This window comes from Emys orbicularis, chromosome 20 (genome assembly GCF_028017835.1).
Source record: "Emys orbicularis isolate rEmyOrb1 chromosome 20, rEmyOrb1.hap1, whole genome shotgun sequence".
Taxonomy (NCBI): Eukaryota; Metazoa; Chordata; order Testudines; family Emydidae; genus Emys; species Emys orbicularis.
Genome location: NC_088702.1, coordinates 14,935,512 through 14,953,334, shown reverse-complemented (window position 1 = coordinate 14,953,334; position 17,823 = coordinate 14,935,512).

Sequence of the window (17,823 nt, the reverse complement as noted above, 5' to 3'; positions counted from 1 at the left end):
GGTTGGTTTTTTCCACAGCTGAAGCTCAGCCTGGCCCGCCTGCCCCATCCCTGCCACTGTGGATGAGATCAATGGACTCATCTATGCGATGTGCCTCTTGCTTTGCCAGATCAAACCCATGGGCCCATCTAGCTTGGTATCAGGCCTCTGACAGGCAGGGCCGGTGCAACCACTTAGGCAAACTAGGCGGCCACCTAGGGCGCCTAGCGGTTGAGGGCACCTAAAAGCCCGCTCAGGCGAGGAGGTGGAGTGGAGGTGAGCTGGGGCGGGGCGCGGGGAGGGCTGCCCACAGTAACAGGGGGGGCGCACAGGGGAACCGCTCCTCGCCCCAGATCACCTCCACTCTGCCTCCTCCGCTGAGCACACAGCCCCCGCTCTAAGTCTCCTCCAATCGGCGCCGCAAGCCTGGGAGGGGAGGAGAATTAGAGCAACGCTGGCGTGCTCAGCGGAGGAGAGCTGGGCAGTCTCCCTGGGCGGGGTTAGCTGCCATGGGAGGGGGCGGGGTTAGCTTCTGCGGGGTGGGGCTCCCCGGGCCGGGTTAGCTGCCGTGGAGGGGGGGCTTGCAAGGGGGGGTAGCTGCTGCGGGGGGGACGACTCCTTGGGTGGGAGGGGCGGGGGGGCGTGGTTAGCTGCCACAGGGGGGGCGGTGGGTGGGGTTAGCTGCCACGGGGGGGGTGGGGGGGTGCAAGGTGGAAGTTTCGCCTAGGGCGCGAAACTTCCTTGCATCGGCCCTGCTGACAGGGCCAGTGTGGAACGCTTCAGAGCAAGGGGTGACCTGCCCATAATGTCCCAAGACAGAAATTCCTTCATTTTAACCTACCCTGCAAAGAGTCCTGCTATCCCAACTCTGGGCTAATCCCCCCACAATTTTGCTGGTGCTCCTCGATCCTGACCCACAGCCCCCTGCTATCCCAGCACTAGGTTCCCTCCACCCACCCAGCTCTGTAATTGCTTAGTAGGTTTCATCCTGGAATGGGCCACCAAATACACCATGAGAACCTGCTTCAGTACAGAAATAAAACCCCCTCCTACCGCACACCCCTAGTTGTCACCTACCACCCCACACTGGAACCATACGGGGTATCATCATCAAATGATTACATCCCACACTTGATGGGGACCCCATCCTAAAAGAAATCTTCCCTGAACCCCTTCTTCTGGCCTTCAAACAGCCCCCCAGCTTCGCCAAGCTCATCCTCAGAAGCAAGCTCCCCACTGAGCTGGACACGCCAGCTCAAAGCAGCACTAGACCCCGCCAGGACTATAGACGTAAAACCTGCAGCTATATCCCCACTGCTACAATGATCAACACCCTCCACAACATACCTTTCACCCCCCCACCCCACATACGTCCCATCCTACACACACCTATCACAACATGGGGGGCACCTCATCCAGGGCACTAAATGCCCCAACAACAGCTGTGTGGGTGAAACCAGACCATCACTCCGCTCTCGAATGAATTCACACAAAAAATGATAAAAGACAAAAACACCCGAGCACCCCTGGGTGCATGGCCGTCTCTAGCCATTTTGGTGCCCTACACAGACCCCCACGGAGGGGCTGTGTGGGGCCCCAGGCCTCCGCGGGGGGGGGGGGGGGCAGGAACAGGCTTGGGGGTGGGGGGAACCCCCCCCCAGCCTGAGCCGGCAGAGCGGAGTGGAGCGGGTTGGGGCCGGGTCGTTCCACTTCCTGCCGCCTGGCGAGTGCAGGGGAGGCCCAAGCCCGCACTCACGGGGCGGCGGGAAGTGGAGCGACCCGGCCCCAACCTGCTCCGCTCTGCTCCCCTGGCTCCTGGACTTTGGGGGAGGGGGGGACCACCCCCCCAGCACTCACCGGAGGCGCAGCTGGAAGCCGGCGGCGCAGAGGGGCTGGGGCCAGGTTGCTCCTCCACTTACTGCCACCCGGTGAGTGCAGGGCACCCGACCCCTGCTGCAGTCCTCAGGGGAAGGGCTGTAGTGGGGGCGGGGCAGGGGCGGAAAGGGGCGGGAATGGGGTGGAGCAGGGGAGGGGGCTTTGGGGAAGGGGTGGAGTGGGGCTGGGCTGGGGCAGACCAGGGGCAGGAAGGGGCAGGGTGGGGTGGAGCCGGGGCGTGGGCTTGGAGAAGGGGTGGAGTGGGGGTGGGAAGAGGCAGGGCTGGGGCGGTGGCCATGGGGAAAAGGCGGTGCAGGGGCTGGAGCAGCACGCAGCTGTGTAGGGCACCAGGAAACTGGGTGCCCCAAATTTCCTGGTGCCCTATGCAGCTGCGTACTTTGTGTCTGGGTAGGGATGGCCCTGCCTGGGCGAAGACTCCAGAAAGCCTTCACTCCACATCTGACCTCTCTGTCCCCATCCTCAAAGGAAACCTGCACAACACCTTCAGAAGACGATCTTGGGAGCTTAAATTCATAGCTCTGCTAGACACTGAAAATCGTGAACCAAACAGAGACACTGGATTTACGGCTTAGTACAACAATCTGTAACTTGCTCACCCCCTCCCCTCCAGCTTCCCCACTCCCCAGGACTGGAGGGGTGTTAACAGGCCACTTCACCTTGAATGGTCCCTTGAAATAAGTGTTAACTTATGCTAAACAATCTGTTCTACCTTGTGTTTAACTATGACACTACCTTTGCCAGGCCTGAAGAAGAGCTCTGTGTAAGCTTGAAAAATGGTCTCTCTCTCACCAACAGAAGTATATGACCTCACCCACCTTGTCGCTCTTACATCCTGGACCAGCATGACTACAACTCTGCATACAAATCAAGATCCATACAGGTTAATCTCCAGCTGGCAGACTACTGCTTGTAGCGAGGGCTGGATTTCCAGTTAGGCACAGTAGGCACTTCCTTCGGGCGCCAGCGTTCTAGGGGTGCCTAAGATTTAAAAAGTTAATACATACGTGGTTAAAGGTGGATAGTCTATAATTTTTAAAATAAGCGTAAACAACCCAATGATACAGCAGAACCTCAGAGTTACGAACACCTCAGGAATGGAGATTGTCCGTAACTCTGAAATGTCCGTAACTCCGAACAAGACCTTATGGACTTCAGAGTGTGTGTGTGTGTGTGTGTGTGTGTGTGTGTGTGTGTGTGTCTCCGTCCGTCCGTCTGTCCGTCCGTCCCCCGGGAGCACCAGGGCTCAGGGCTTTAGATCTGGGAGCAGCACTGGGGTTTGGAGCTTCAGCCCCATGTCTCCGTTCTTGGCTTCTGCCTGGAGGGCTGGGGGGCAGGAGTCGGGACACCAGGGCTTGCGGCTCCCCACAGCTCCTCTCCCATCCTCAACACGTGACCAGCCCAGTGTGACTGCAATGTGCAGGGCCAGATTACCCATTAGGCTCATAAGGCTATAGATTCATAGATTCTAGGACTGGAAGGGACCTCGAGAGGTCATCGAGTCCAGTCCCCTGCCCACATGGCAGGACCAAATACTGTCTAGACCATCCCTGATAGACATTTATCTAACCTACTCATAAATATCTCCAGAGATGGAGATTCCACAACCTCCCTAGGCAATTTATTCCAGTGTTTAACCACCCTGTTAGGAACTTTTCCCTAATGTCCAACCTAGACCTCCCTTGCTGCAGTTTAAGCCCATTGCTTCTTGTTCTATCCTTAGAGGCTAAGGTGAACCAGTTTTCTCCCTCCTCCTTATGACACCCTTTTAGATACCTGAAAACTGCTATCATGTCCCCTCTCAGTCTTCTCTTTTCCAAACTAAACAAACCCAATTCTTTCAGCCTTCCTTCATAGGTCATGTTCTCAAGACCTTTAATCATTCTTGTTGCTCTTCTCCGGACCCTTTCCAATTTCTCCACATCTTTCTTCAAATGCGGTGCCCAGAACTGGACACAATACTAGCCTTAGGCCCTCCTATCAGGCAGGGGCACGGCCAGGGCCGGGTGATGGCGGGGAGCGAGCTTGCTCTCGTGGCCCTGCTGGAGCGCTCCTGCCAGCGGGAAAGGCAAAGCAGCCGCCTGTGGCTTGGCAGGAGCTCAGCCGCAGGGCTGGCTTTAGGCCGATTCGCCCGATTCCCCGGAATCGGGCCCCACGCCTAAGAGGGCCCCGCGCCTTAGGAGCCTTTTAAATTTTTTTTACTCACCCCGGCGGCGGTCCGCTCCGGGGTCTTCGGCGGCCCCGCTCCCCTGGCCAGAGCGCCGCCCGGAGCGCGGCAAGCCCCACGTCCTGCTATCCCAGCTGGAGCTCCGGCTGGAGCATGACAGCCCCACGGCACCGCAACCCCGGCCGGAGCGCCGCAGCCCTGTGACCCCATCTGGAGCGCTGCAAGCCCTACGGTCCTGCTCTCCCGGCTGGAGCTCCGGCTGGAGCGCAGTAGCCCCGCGCCCCTTCTTTCCCGGTCGGCAATCTGAAGTGCCGCCAAAGACTGGGAGCACCGCCCGGTGAGTACAAGCCCCAGGACTCGGGCCCCGCACTTGCTAAAGCTGGCCCTGCTCAGCCGGCTGCCGGCTGCGTTCCCCCGCGCTGCAGGAACACACTACCAGGGATCCGGTTAGCTCTGGTGACCGGACACTAAAAATCCGGTTACCACGGGAACCCGTGCCAGCCGTGGGTGTCGTTTGAGCAGGCATTGCTCCCCCCGATTTCTCCAGAGCTCTGCTTAGCTGTCAGGGAGGGAAGAGGCTCCCTCTGTCCCTCTCCTTGGCTGAGGCTGGCAGGCAGCTCCAGGACGCTGCCTCCTGGGTCCTAGTGCCCGTCACCATCATCTTCTATGTGTGCTGGGTCCCGTTTCTGGACAACTGGTGAGTGCCTGGGGGAAGGGGCGGGGGGGAAGAGGCAGTACCAGAGCGGTGGGGGGGGGGGGAAGCTTGCACAGAACCTGCACACACACTATCCAGCTCCAGTTAGAACGATTTCCCCTCCCATGTATAAGGAACGAATTCCCACACATTTGTAGGAAAAACAAAACAAAACATCCCATTCTGGATACCAGTCCTTTAACTTTTACAGAACCTTCCAGCGAGGGGCTTCAGAGTCATGCTGCGCTGGGTTCAATACTGCATTGAACTCTACTAAAAATCAAAGAAATCCAATGTTTTCCTTTGATGTGTTTTTCTGTACTGGGATGCACAGGCAACCAAGTTCTTTCCTTGTGCTCGGCCTAGTTCCACAGGCCAACACATCTTTGTACTTTTAAGGGGTTGCAAAAGCACTGGAGAAAGCTCAGCTAGGGTGACCAGACAGCAAATGTGAAAAATCGGGACAGGGGGTTGGGGGTAATAGGAGCCTGTATAAGAAAAAGACCCCAAAATCGGGACTGTCCCTATAAAATTGGGACATCTGGTCATCCTAAGCTCAACACACAATATTGCAGGTTTCTCCCTCCCCTCTCCCTCAAGGCTTTTAAATCCACTTCTTAGCAGGCTATGATAGAAACACTGGCTGAATAGGCTAAAAGCAGGTTCTGTCCATTTGCTGGTTCTCTAACACTGGTTCAATCAGCATAAAAGTACCTCACATTTGATTTCTTTTGAGTTTCATTCCAAAAACTTAAAGTTAAATAAACCTGAAGTTAGTCCTCATTTTTCTGCCCCAACTCAAACTAACTTCTTTCCCAAGTGGAAAATGTTGGGTAAGCATGGGATGTGATTCGAGAAGGGAATGAGAACAGAGGCCAATTCCTGCTGACAGTTACACCTGGGTAGCCTTATTGACTTCAGGGAGAACAGATTTTTGCACAAGAATAGATTTTGATCCCTTCTGCTTTTTCAGACCTGGTATAAGCAGAATCTCATTCACTTTCCTCCCCTAAACTCTGAGCACTTTAAGGGGGAAAAAAATAAGCAAGGTCTGCTTGATTTACACATGCACATGAAACAGGAACACCAGCCTTAAACAAACACCAGACCTGATGTAACAAGGGTGTCACTACAGCAGCTGTGGTTGGACTGTTCTTTTGAAAGATTCTTAATGGTTCTTTTAAGATGCTCAAGTATCAGAGGGGTAGCCGTGTTAGTCTGAATCTGTAAAAAGCAACAGAGGGTCCTGGGGCACCTTTAAGACTAACAGAAGTATTGGGAGCATAAGCTTTCGTGGGTAAGAACCTCACTTCTTCAGATGCAAGAAGTGAGGTTCTTACCCACGAAAGCTTATGCTCCCAATACTTCTGGTAGTCTTAAAGGTGCCACAGGACCCTCTGTTGCTTTTTAAGATGCTGAGAAACGTTTGATGACTTCAGCATTTTTTTGCAATATGTCATTCACACTTAGGCCCTTCCCTCCCATTAGCCTTAGGCCCCTCATAACCGTAATCCGGCCCTGGCGATGGGATAAGCGTGGTTTCAATCCCTGTGGAGTGACTATGTTCCAGAACCTCGTTACTGGTAACTTTATCCGGCGGTGCGATGCAAAGCATGGCACACAGATGTTGTAAATGGAACTCATCTAGCAGTTTAACAGAGCAGGTCCAGGTCTCACACCCAGCTCACAAGTTAGACAGCTTTATAGACTTTTAACTTTGTTTGAAGCTTCCAAAGGTTGCCCAGTGATGAACCGGCTTTGTTGCTATGACTTGTCAGCACCTTGTCTGTAGTAGCAAGGTTACGACAATACATACACATTGAATTACCAAATTCAAATATAAAGCTGAAGAATTATTAAATAGTAAAATTAAGAGCTTTTTTAGTCAGAGTTTAAAACTTTATAATTATGACTACTGATATAATTTATAATTATGGAGGCGGTAACAGCCCAAGGCCTCTGCTTACATTTTTCTCACATGAATAATTTTTTTGGCAAGTTTTTTTCCCCTTACATAGATTTGCTAAAACAATGCTCCTGCTGACAGGACACAGGTGATGTTTTGTTCATGGAATATGTCGTGCTGGAAGATTTTAGGTAACAGGAGAAGTTAATTAGTATGACAAACATGAAATTGTAAAAGTCCCTTTTACTGGGAAAAAGAAGGTCAAGATGACATGAAAACACAAATGACAAGGAAATTGTATAAACAGCAAAACCTGTGTAAATTGACGCTTGCGTATGTGTGTTGTACTGGTTACATGGACAAAGGCTTAATGCTGACTGGAGAAAAGATAATGAATGTGTTATGTGGAAATGGACAAGGATCCAAATGAAGGGAGGGATCCAAGTTGGAGAAGTATTGGAGCAGAAACTGAAAGAACAAGACTGAAGGACCAGGGATCGGCAGCTCCGACAACCATGATGAAGTTCAGATGAGCTTCCCAGTACCTCACATGGCGAAGAAATGTTTGATAATGGGCTTTGCAATCTAGCAGAAAAAAGTCTCACAAGATCCAGTGGTTGGGAGTCGAAGCTACACAAATTCAGACAGAAAATCAGGCATTGATTTTTAATAGGGAGAGTATTTAACCATTGGAACAACTCACCAAAGTCATGGTGGATTCTCCATCACTGGCACTTTTTAAACCAAGATGGGATGTTTTGTTAATTGATCTGCTCTAGCTCAAACAGGAATTAATTCAGGGAAGGTCTCTGGCCCGTGTTTTACAGAGGGTCAGACGAGTGCATCACACTGACCCCTTCTGGCCTGGGACTCTATGGAGCCATGAATACAAAGCAGCTATACGCTCCACTGTCTTGGGGGCCCACAAAATGTGCAATTCTGACCGGATATTAAGAGTACAGCTGACTGGAAAATGGCATTTTCCTGCTGCCTCAAAACAATTTGATATTTGGAAACAAAAATTAGGACAAAAATGTCAAAAAAATGGAAACTTTTGATGGGAGAAAAATCTCAGAAACATTCAGTGTCAAGAAAACTGCAGTTTTTGGTTTGCTCCTGGCTTTTGCCAACCTCCTCCCATGGTTCTCATGGGGGACTTCAATCACCCTGATATCTGCTGGGAGAGCAATACAGCGGTGCACAGACAATCCAGGAAGTTTTTGGAAAGTGTAGGGGACAATTTCCTGGTGCAAGTGCTGGAGGAACCGACTTAGGGGCAGAGCTCTTCTTGACCTGCTGCTCAAACAGGGAAGAATTAGTAGGGGAAGCAAAAGCGAATGGGAACCTGGGAGGCCGTGACCATGAGATGGTCGAGTTCAGGATCCTGACACGAGGAAGAAAGGAGAGCAGCAGAATACGGATCTTGGACTTCAGAAAAGCAGACTGACTCCGGGCAGGATCCCCTGGGAGAATAACATGAGGGGGAAAGGAGTCCAGGAGAGCTGGCTGTATTTTAGAGAATCCTTATTGAGGTTGCAGGAACAAACCATCCCGATGTGTAGAAAGAATAGTAAATATGGCAGGTGACCAGCTTGGCTTAACAGTGAAATCCTTGCTGAACTTAAACACAAAAAAGAAGCTTACAAGAAGTGGATGATTGGACAAATGACCAGGGAGGAGCATAAAAATATTGCTCAGGCATGCAGGAGTGAAATCAGGAAGGCAAATCACACTTGGAGTTGCAACTATCAACAGATGTTAAGAGTAACAAGAAGGGTTTCTTCAGATATGTTAGCAACAAAAAGAAAGTAAAGGAAAGTGTGGGCCCCTTACTGATTGAGGGAGGCAACCTAGTGACAGAGGATATGGAAAAAGCTAATGTATTCAATGCTTTTTTAGCGTCTGTCTTCACGAACAATGTCAGCTCCCAGACTACTGCATGGGGAGGAGGTGACCAGCCCTCTGTGGAGAAAGAAGTGGTTCAGGCCTATTTAGAAAAGCTGGATGAGCACAAGTCTGTGGGGCTGGATACACTGCATCCGAGGGTGCTAAAGGAGTTGGCGGATGTGATCGCGGAGCCATTGGCCTTTATCTTTGAAAACTCATGGCGATCGGGGGAGGTCATGGATGATTGGAAAAAGGCTAATGTAGTGCCCATCTTTAAAAAAGGGAAGGAGGAGGATCCGGGGAACTACAGGCCAGTCAGCCTCACCTCAGTCCCTAGAAAAATCATGGAGCAGGTCCTCAAGTAATCAATTCTGAAGCACTTAGAGGAGAGGAAAGTGATCAGGAACAGTCAGCATGGATTCACCTGACTAACCTAATTGCCTTCTATGAAGAGATAACTGGCTCTGTGGATGAGGGGAAAGCAGTGGACGTGTTATTCCTCGACTTTAGCAAAGCTTTGATACGGTCTCCCACAGTATTCTTGCTGGCAAGTTAAAGAAGTATGGGCTGGATGAATGGACTATAAGGTGGATAGAAAGCTGGCTAGATCATCGGGCTCAATGGGTAGTGATCAATGGGTCCATGTCTAGTTGGCAGCTGGTATCAAGCGGAGTGCCCCAAGGATCGGTCCTGGGGCCAATTTTGTTCAATATCTTCATTAATGATCTGGTGGATGGCATGGATTGCACCCTCAGCAAGTTTGCAGATGACACTAAACTGGGAGGAGTGGTAGATATGCTGGAGGGTAGGGATAGGATACAGAGGGACCTAGACAAATTAGAGGATTGGGCCAAAAGAAATCTGATGAGATTTAACAAGGACAAGTGCAGAGTCCTGCACTTAGGACAGAAGAATCCCATGTACTGCTACAGACTAGGGACCGAATGGCTAGGCAGCAGTTCTGCAGAAAAGGACCTAGGAGTTATAGTGGACGAGAAGCTGGATATGAGTCAACAGTGTGCCCTTGTTGCCAAGAAGGCTAACAGCACTTTGGAATCAAGGGATGTGATCATTCCCCTCTATTCAACATTGGTGAGGCCTCATCTGGAGTACTGTGTCCAGTTTTGGGCCCCACACTACAAGAAGGATGTGGAAAAATTGGAAAGAGTCCAGCGGAGGGCAACAAAACTGATTAGGGGGCTAGAGCACATGACTTATGAGGAGAGGCTGAGGGAACTGGGATTGTTTAGTCTGCAGAAGAGAAGAATGAGGGGGGATTTGATAGCTGCTTTCAACTACCTGAAAGGGGGTTCCAAAGAGGATGGATCTAGACTGTTCTCAGTGGTACCTGATGACAGAACAAGGAGTAATGGTCTCAAGTTGCAGTTGGGGAGGTTTAGGTTGGATATTAGGAAAAACTTTTTCACTAGGAGGGCGGTGAAGCACTGGAATGGGTTACCTAGGGAGGTGGTGGAATCTCCTTCCTTAGAGGTTTTTAAGGTCAGGCTTGCCAAAGCCCTGGCTGGGATGATTTAGTTGGGGATTGGTCCTGCGTTGCGCAGGGGGTTGGACTAGATGACCTCGTGAGGTCCCTTTCAACCCTGATATTCTATGATTCTATGGGGTGAACCACTTGGTTGCCACCCATTACCACCATCAAACAAATGGCCTGGTGGAGAAGTTTAATGGAACTTTGGGGGCCATAATACGTATATTTGTGAATGAACACTCCAGCAATTGGGACCTAGTGTTATAGCAGTTGCTCTTTGCCTACAGGGCTGTACCACATCCAAGTTTGGGCTTTTCACCATTTGAACTCATTTATGTCCACGAGGCTAAGGGGCCATTACAGTTGGCGAAGCAGCAATGGGAGCGGTTTACACCTTCTCCAGGAACTAACATTCTGAACTTTGTAAACAACCTACAAAACACCCTCCGAGACTCTTTAGCTCTTGCTAGAGAAAACCTAAATGATGCTCAGGAAGAGCAAAAGACCTGGTATAATAAACATGCCAGAGAGCGTTCCTTCAAAGTAGGGGACCAGGTCATGGTCTTGAAGGCGCTCCAGGTCCATAAGATGGAAGTGTTGAGTGAAAGGCCATTTACGGTCCAAGAGCACCTGGGAGTTGTTAACTATCTCATAGCACCCCCAACCTCAAACCTAAAGCCTAAGGTATACCATGTTAATTCTCTAAAGCCCAGAGAATTCAAGGTTTTTCAGTTGACAGCCCAGGGAGGAGATGACGCTGAGTGGCCTGAAGGTGTCTACTACGAAGGAAAAAGTGACGGTGGCGTGGAAGAGGTGAACCTCTCCATGACACTCAGACATATACAGCAACAGCAGATCAAGGACCTGTGCACTAGCTTCGTGCCAATTTTCTCAGACAGCCCAGGATGGACCGAACGGGCATACCACTCCATTGACACAGGTAATGCTCACCCAATTAGAGCCCAACCCTACCGGGTGGCTCCTCAAACCAAAACTCCTATAATTCTATAGGGAGATCCAGTACATGCTACAGATGGGTGTAATCCACCCCTCTGAAAGTGCATGGGCATCTCCAGTGGTTCTAGTTCCCAAATCAGATGGGGAAATACGCTTTTGCATGGACTACCATAAGCTAAATGCTGTAACTCGCCCAGACAACTATCCAATGCGATGCACAGATGAGCTATGGGGGAAAGTGGGACGTGAGCAGTTCATCTCTACCTTAGACTTAATCAAGGGGTACTGGCAAGTACAGCTGGATGAATCCGCCAAGGAAAGGTCAGCCTTCATCACCCATGTCGGGCTGTATGAATTTAATGTGCTCCCTTTCGGGCTGCAAAATGCACCCGCCACCTTCCAAAAACTTGTAGATAGTCTCCTAGCGGGATTTGGAGAATCTGCAGTCACTTACCTTGACAATGTGGCCATCTTTTCTGATTCATGGGCAGAACACCTGGCACAGCTACAAAATGTATTTGAGCGCATAAGGGAGGCAGGACTAACTGTTAAGGCTAAAAAGTGTCAAATAGGCCTAAACAGGATGACTTACCTTGGACACCAGGTGGGTCAAGGAACTATCAACCCCCTACAGGTCAAAGTGGATGCTATCCAAAAGTGGCCTGTCCCAAAGTCAAAGAAACAGGTCCAATCCTTCTTAGGCTTGGCCGGATATTACAGGCGATTTATACCACACTACACCCAAATCGCCGCCCCACTGACAGACCTAACCAAAAAGAAACAGCCAAATGCAGTTCAGTGGACTGATGGGTGTCAGAAGGCCTTTAACCAGCTTAAAGCAACACTCATGTCTGACCCTGTGCTAAGGGCCCCAGACTTTGACAAACCATTCCTAGTAATCACAGATGCATCCGAGCGTGGTGTGGGAGCAGTTTTAATGCAGGAAGGAACAGATCAAGAATTCCATCCTGTCGTGTTTCTCATAAAAAAACTGTCTGAGGGGGAAAGCCACTGGTCAATCACCGAAAAGGAATGTTATGCCATTGTGTACACTTCTGGAGAAGCTACGCCCATACGTTTGGGGATGGCGTTTCCACCTGCAGACTGACGATGCTGCACTGAAGTGGCTTCATGCCATCAAGGAAAATAACAAGAAACTTCTTTGGTGGCATTTAGCTCTCCAAAATTTTGATTTTGAAATACAACACATTTCAGGAGCTTCTAACAAAGTGGCTGATGCACTCTCCCATGAAAGTTTCCCAGAATCAACTGGTTAAAATCATCCTTGAAATCTGGGAAATACTGTTAGTTCTTATATAATCAGCTGTATGTGCAGAAGTGCATGTGTCTTATTAACTCTGTTTTCTCCTAGAGTTCCAGGAAGAAAGCACAGCCAGTGTGGAACAGGCTGTCCAGCACCGTCTGTGATTTGGGTGGGCGTGTCATGAATATAGGGGGAAGGGTAGCAACCTTTATGTATCCCTGGCAGCTGTACTGGATTGCCTTACCTGTAAAGGGTTAAGCAGTTCACATAACCTAGTTGGCACCTGACCAGAAGGACCAATGAGAAAAGAAGATACTTTCAAATCTGGGGGAAGGAAGGATTTATTTGTTGTTGTGTGGGTTGTTCTCTCTCCGGATGGAGGGCAAAGCCAGCAGGTACACAATCTCCCCAAAACCATACCTGGAATACTTCAACTAAAACCACAGAAACTGTGAGTAGGGCAAGGAAATGCGTTAGGTTATCTTTTGTTTTGGCTTGTGAATTTTCCTGTGCTACAGAGGTAGTTTCATTCCTGTTTTGTAATTGTGAAGCAAAACCCAGAAGGAAATCCTCTGTGTTTAAATCTTTCTATTACCCTGTAAAAGTTAACTTCCATCCTGATTTTGCAGGTGTGATTCTTTTTCTTTTTTCTTTATAAATAATCTTCTTCTTTAAAGAACTTGACTGATTTCAGTGTCCTGAAGACAAAGGGTCTGGTCTGTGCTCACATTGCTAAGGCAACTGGGTAGGTATTTATTTCTCAATCCTCCCCAGGAAAGGGGGTGAAGGGACTTGGGGGGCTATTTTGGGGGGATCGGGACTCCAAGTGACCCTTCCCTGAATTTTTGTGTAAATCACTTGGTGGTGGCTGCAATACCGTCCAAGGACAAGGAAAGGAATTTGTGCCGTGGGGAAGTTTTTAACCTAAGCCTGTAGAATATAAGCTTAGGGGGTCTTTCATGCGAGCCCCCACATCTGTACTCTAGAGTTCAGAGTGGGGGGAGAACCCTGACAGTGACTATGTGCTATGATGGTTATTGGTTAATAGAAAGAATAATGCGTAGCATGGGGAAGGATCAATAATGTTGCTTCTGCACTGCATGGTGAATAACTCAGCTCCTAGCTACAGCTGGCTGCAGATTTTCTGATGGGGGTGCTTCATTGGAAAATGCGGGAACGTGTAGATTCCATTGACATTCAGACAGGAAGGCTGGCTAGTTTCTTACCAGCATGGTATCCCAGCATGGAGTTATGTTGGATTAAAATAATAATAAATACATTTATGTTATGGGAGAGTGTGAGAAAGAATGGCCCAGAACAGACCCTGGATTTGGCCTGCCCATTAGAAAGAAATATGCCTCTCAGCTTGCTGAGTCTGTGGTATTTGAAATATGCCTGTCAGTTTACAAGGTCTGTGTTAATTGTAGAAGCTCATCCCAAAACATCCTGTTCTCAAGTGATAAGATTACCATTAAGGACAGTTTCTGTTACAACTGTTTTTCTGAACTCAGGAATGAGATCTGTTAACTCCGACTCTTGCATTCTTATCTTGCTTGTTTTCTTTTCATACGTTACAAGTGGAATGAATAGGTCTATTGGAGCCTGTCATGCCCCAGTGATTTTAGAATGGTTATGTTAAAGAAGGAATAGGTAATAAAATGTGAACGTGATAGGAAATATGTTAAGTGAAATAGAGTGTGATTGTGGTTGTCTGTTTGGATGAGTAATGAAAGGTTGAGGTGCCAGCCTTAGGGTACGTCTTCACTACCCGCCGTATCGGCGGGTAGCAATCGATTTATCTGGGATCGATATATCACGTCTTAACGAGACGCGATATATTGATCCCCGAACGCGCTCACCGTCGACTCCGGAACTCCACCAGAGCGCAGTCGACGGGGGAGCCGCGGCCGTCGATCCCGCGCCGTCTGGACCCCAGGTAATTCGATCCCCCCCCCCCAGTGTAGACCAGCCCTTAGAATCATAATAAACTACAGGACCGTTTGGCCGAAGAATGTGCTAGGGGATAACCCTGAGGGCACACCAGAATCCACCCCCAACTGCCCCAAGAACAGGGGGGCCGAAGAACTGAAGAGAAACGCCATTGGTGTGGCATCTGCGTGATTGACTATCACTTCAAACGTGAGAACAGCATGATGAGGTAAACCCTATAGACTTGTATGAGGATGGATCCCTATAAAGACAGACCCTAAAGACTCAGGACTTTGGGTCTGGTTATGCAACCAACTTCCAGGAGCATTGGATGTGCATCTGACAAGGCCCAGCTCCATCCTTTTGTCCAGGCCACCTGGCCAGTGACTTGGCATGAGCAACTTCTAGGCTGGTAACTATAAAAACAACCTTGCAGAACTTGTGTGTGTGTGTGTGTGAATTAATGTGTGAGTGAATGGAATGTTGTAGCTATAACTGATTGCTTACTCTGATTCTTTCTGTGCTCACAATAAACGCGGCATATTGCCTTATCCCCTGAATAAGAGCCTGCTGGTTTTCATTTTTTAAGTATAACACTTCCTGTGCAGCCGGCTCCCAGCGGAGGAATTATAGAATCATAGAATATCAGGGTTGGAAGGGACCTCACGAGGTCATCTAGTCCAACCCCCTGCTCAAATCAGGACCCAACTAAATCATCCCACCCAGGGCTTTGTCAAGCCTGACCTTAAAAATCTCTAAGGAAGGAGATTCCACCACCTCCCTAGGTAACCCACTCCAGTGCTTCACCACTGTCCTAGTGAAAAAGTTTTCCTAATATCCATCCTAAACCTCCCCCACTGCAACTTGAGACTATTACTCCTTGTTCTGTCATCTGCTACCACTGAGAACAGTCTAGATCCATACTCTTTGGAACACCCTTTCAGGTAGTTGAAAGCAGCTGTCAAATCCCCCCTCATTCTTCTCTTCTGCAGACTAAACAATCCCAGTTCCCTCAGCCTCTCCTCATAAGTCATGTGCTCCAGACCCCTAATCAATTTTGTTGCCCTCCGAGGGCCACTTTCCAATTGTTCCACATCCTTCTTGTAGTGTGGGGCCCAAAACTGGACACAGTACTCCAGATGAGGCCTCACCAATGCAGAATAGAGGGAAATGATCACGTCCGTCCATCTGCTGGCAATGCCCCTACTTATACAGCCCAAAATGACGTTAGCCTTCTTGGCAACAAGGGCACACTGTTGACTCATATCCAGCTTCTCGTCCACTATAACTCCTAGGTCCTTTTCTGCAGAACTGCTGCCTAGCCATTCGGTCCCTAGTCTGTAGCAGTGCATGGGTTTCTTCCATCCTAAATGCGGGACTCTGCACTTGTCCTTTTTGAACCTCATCAGATTTCTTTTGGCCCAATCCTCTAATTTGTCTAGGTCCCTCTGTATCCTATCCCTACCCTCCAGCGTAACTACCACTCCTTCCAGTTTAGTGTCATCTGCAAACTTGCTGAGGGTGCAGTCCACGCCATCCTCCAGATCGTTAATGAAGATATTGTACAAAACCGGCTCCAGGACCGACCCTTGGGGCACTCCGCTTGAAACCAGCTGCCAACTAGACATGGAGCCATTGATCACTTCCTGTTGAGCCCGACGATCTTTCCAGCTTTCTGTCCACCTTATAGTCCATTCATCCAGCCCATACTTCTTTAACTTGCCAGCAAGAATACTGTGGGACACTGTATCAAAGGCTTTGCTAAAGTCAAGGAATAACACGTCCACTGCTTTCCCCTCATCCACAGAGCCAGTTATCTCCTCATAGAAGGCAATTAGGTTAGTCAGGCATGACTTGCCCTTGGTGAATCCATGAAAAATGGGTTTGCAACTAAATGACATTTTTCATGGAAAGTGTCCACTTTCTGCAGAAAACTCTGACTTTCTGTGGAAAAAACACCAAAAACCAAAATGTTTTTCAGTAGGTTTTTCCAATTAAAAGTTTAAATTCTCCACAGATAACTGAGATTAAAGGTATTTTTTTCCCTTCATTTTCATGACAATTTTCTGCAGGAGGGGAAAAAAAAAATTCTGATCAGTTCTAGATATAAAGGTTAGATGGACCATTGATTGCATCCAGGGTGGCAGAGACTGGGATATCAGACTAGATAGACCATTGATCAGATCCAGCTTGGCAATTCTTAGTGTGTAGCATGTGATTGTGAGTAAGATCACATTCTTTAGTTCCTCCAGATCCCTGGGTTTCTAGTATTTATCGCCAACATTCCTTAAATGCACTATACAGTTCATCCAACGGTGGAGCTCGGCCCTGTCATACCTGCTCCCCTCCCTGGCCCACCCACACAATGCCACCTCCTTGCCCAGCCCCCCTTGCCCTTACGTTGGGGCTGGGGTGGCTGGAGGAGGAAGTGGTGTAGCTAGATATTTGCCCATGGATAGGTCCCTTGGACGGGGAGAGTTCTCCACTAGCTATCTCCGGCCAGCCACATAGCACAAGGTGGACTTAGCAGACTGGAGAATGTACCACTGCATCTTTGAAGGAGCTATAGCAGGAGATTAACCCTAAACATGAACAAAAGCCCACAATAGCTCCACAAGCTGATACCACCTTGGACAAGAGATTGAGCTGAATTTGTGAACCGGCTGCTTCTTCTATGGGTAACAACTAAGACATCCCCTTATCTTCCTTCATGGGGAAAATGGGCCTGATTCTCCTCTCCTCACCGCTGTGTAAATCAGGAATGACCCTGGAATTATGCCAGTGTAAAGGAACACCCAGTTGGCCTCCCAGTGAGCGATCAGAAGGCACGGGCTGACCTTTCTGTGACGGTGCTGTTAATTCCCTGGTGAGGAAAGCCAGAGGTGATGGGGATGATTTGTGGGCATGACCCGCGTGTGGGTCTCGGTGGAAGAGCAGGTCAGGAAAGGCATCGCCTATCACATAGTGTGGGCACAGAGGGAGATTGTGGTTAGGCACCTTCGCCCATAATCCTTGCAGTGTATCAGCAGTAGGCCTAGGCCCAGAGTCCCAATTACCCAGCCCTCTTTACACCACTCTAGTGCTGAGAAGAGAGACAAATAGCCTGAGTCGCATTATGCTGAGGCTCCTTTATTCCACTTTGGCAGCATAAAGAGGCTTTAACAGGCGGTGTGAAGGGACCTTAGCACAGTCAGATCCAAGCGGAACACGAAAGCCATTTCCCGAGGCATGCCAGAGCCTGCTGCTTCACACACACCTTTGCAAACTTCTCTATTGACAAGTCCAGATGAGATTTTCCGTCACGCACCTGGCGCCACTGAACTCATCCACGCTGCAGGGAGCACCCTACGTGAAGGAACACACGTTTGTGTGCTAAGCTATGACCTGTTACTGAGTAACCGGCCAGCCCAGTCCAATGCAGGGAAGGGAAAGGGGGCGGGGTCCACTGCAGCTCAGGTGGCTTTTAAACATCACTAGGAGAGAAAGAGAAAGACAAAAATTAATCCCTCCTGCTGGGTCACAGAGTGGATTGAGATTGACAGCACTTTTCATCCAACCACCTCAAAATATTGGATGAGGCTCCCTCCAGCAAACTGGAATGAAATCCAGTGAACTCCACTGACACTGGTATCATCGAGAACCCCAGAGTCCTTACAAT